This window comes from Desmodus rotundus, chromosome 12, assembly GCF_022682495.2.
Source record: "Desmodus rotundus isolate HL8 chromosome 12, HLdesRot8A.1, whole genome shotgun sequence".
NCBI classification, from domain to species: domain Eukaryota; kingdom Metazoa; phylum Chordata; class Mammalia; order Chiroptera; family Phyllostomidae; genus Desmodus; species Desmodus rotundus.
The window spans coordinates 34526354-34528815 of NC_071398.1; the positions used below are offsets into that span (position 1 = coordinate 34526354).

Below are 2462 nucleotides of genomic sequence, written 5' to 3' on the forward strand. Positions count from 1 at the left end.
ACAACAAAGAAAACTTCAGACCAATATCTCTGATGAACATAGATGCTAAAATCCTCAAGAAAGTATTGGCAAACCACATCCAACAATTCATTGAAAAGATCATACACTATGATTAAGCAGGATTCACCCCAGGGATTCAAGGATGGTACAATATTGCAAATCAATAAATGTAATACATCACATAAACAACAGCAAAGACAAAAATCACATGATCATATCAATAGATGCGGGAAAAACATTTGATAAGGTGCAGCACCATTTATGATAAAAACACTCAGCAAAGTGGGAGCAGAGGGAGCATCACCCAACATAATAAAGGCCATATACGAGAGACCTATAGCCAACATCATACTCAATGGGCAAAAACTAAAAGCTTTCCCACTAAGATCAGGAACAAGACAATGATGTCTGTTTTCACCACTTCTATTCAAGATAGTATTGGAAATCCTAGCCACAGCAATCAGACAAGAAAAAGAAATAAAAGGCATCCAAATTGGAAAGGAGGAAATAACACTGTCATTGTTTACAGATTACATGATAGTGTACATAGAAAACCCTATAGACTCTACCAAAAAATTACTTGACCTAATAAGTGAATTTAGCAAAACGGCAAGATAAAAAGTCAACATTCAGAAATCGAAGGTATTTTTGTACACCACAATGAAATATCAGAAACAGAAATCAGGAAAAAAAATCCCATTTGCTATAGCAACAAGAAAAATAAAGTACCTAGGAATAAACCTAACCAAGGAGGTAAAAGTCCTGTACTCAGAAAACTACAGAACACCCAAGAAAGAAATTAAGGAAGACACAAATAAATGGAAGCATATGCCATGTACATGGATTGGAAGAATTAACATCATCAAAATGTCTATACTACCCAAAGCAATTTATAGATTCAACACAATCCCCATTAAAATACCATTGGTATATTTCACAGATATAGAAAAAACATTTCAAAAATTTATATGGAACCATAAATGACCCTAAATAGCTGTAGCAATTTTGAGAAAGAACAAAGTAGGTAAGATCACCATACCTGATATCAAACTACATTACAAGGCAATGGTAATCAAAACAGTCTGGTACTGGCCTAAGAACAGACACATAGACCAATGGAACAGAATAGAGAGACCAGAAATAAACCCAAGTCTCTATGGTCAATTCATATTTGACAAAGGGGACAGAAGCCTAAAATGAAGTAAAAATAGCCTCTTCAACAAATGGTGTTGGGAGATCTGGACAGCTACATGCAAAACAATGAATCTCGACCACCAACTTACACACCATACACAAAAATAAACTGGAGATGGATAAAAGACTTAAATATAAGTCATGATACCATAAAAGTCCTAGAGGAGGAGATGCACAGGAAAATCTCAGATATTCCATGCAGCAATATTTTCACCAATATGTTCCCTAGAGCAAGCGATATAAAGGATAGAATAAACAAATGGGACTTCATCAAAATAAAAAGCTTCTGTATGGCTAAAGAAAATGTTAGCAAAATGAAAAGGGAATCAACTGTATGGGAAGATATATTTACCAATGATATCTTGAACAAGGGTTTGATCTCCAAAATATTTAAAGAACTCACATGACTCCACACCAGGAAGACAAACAATCCAATTTAAAAATGGGCAAAGGAACTGAACAGACACTTCTCCCAGGAGGACATACAGAGGGCCCAGAGACATGAAAGGATGCTCAGCATCACTAGCTATCAGAGAGATGCAAATTAAAACCACAATCAGATACCACTTCACACCACTCAGAATGGCCATCATAAACAAATCAACAAATAACAAGTGTTGGAAAGGATGTAGAGAAAAGGGAACCCTAGTACACTGTTAGCAGGAATGCAGACTGGTGCAGCCACTGTGGAAAACAGTATGGAATTTCCTCAGAAAACTAAAAATGGAACTGCCTTTTGACATGGCAATTCCACTGCTGCAATTATATCCTAAGAATCCTGAAACACCAATCCAAAAGAACCCAAGCACCCCAATGCTCATAGCAGCACAATTTACAATAGCCAAGTGCTGGAATCAACCTCAGTGCCCATCAATAAATGAATGGATCAAAAAATTATGGTATATTTTGCTCGCTTTGGCAGCACATATACTAAAGTTGGAACGATACAGAGAAGATTAGCATGGCCCCTGCGCAAGGATGACACGCAAATTCGTGAAGCATTCCATATTTTTTTTTCTCCAAAGAGACCTTACAGGAAAGAAGGGGCTGGAAAGAAGTATTCCAAGTCATGAAAGGCAAGGACCTACATCCAAGATTGCTCTATCCAACAAAGCTATCATTTAGAATGGAAGGGAAGATAAAGTGCTTCTCAGATAAGGTCAAGTTAAAGAAGTTCATCATCACCAAGCCCTTATTATATGAAATGTTAAAGGGACTTATCTAAGAAAAAGAAGATAAAAAATATGAACAGTAAGAATGACAGCAAA

General features: G+C 36.4%; 1 non-coding gene across 1 annotated transcript; it reads left to right on the forward strand.

Annotated features, from left to right (window-relative positions):
• The first annotated feature begins 2100 nt into the window (after positions 1-2100).
• Positions 2101-2207, forward strand: LOC112320270 (U6 spliceosomal RNA). Its single transcript, XR_002976403.2, has one exon. It is a non-coding gene; the product is annotated as a U6 spliceosomal RNA (small nuclear RNA).
• Positions 2208-2462: the final 255 nt, after the last annotated feature.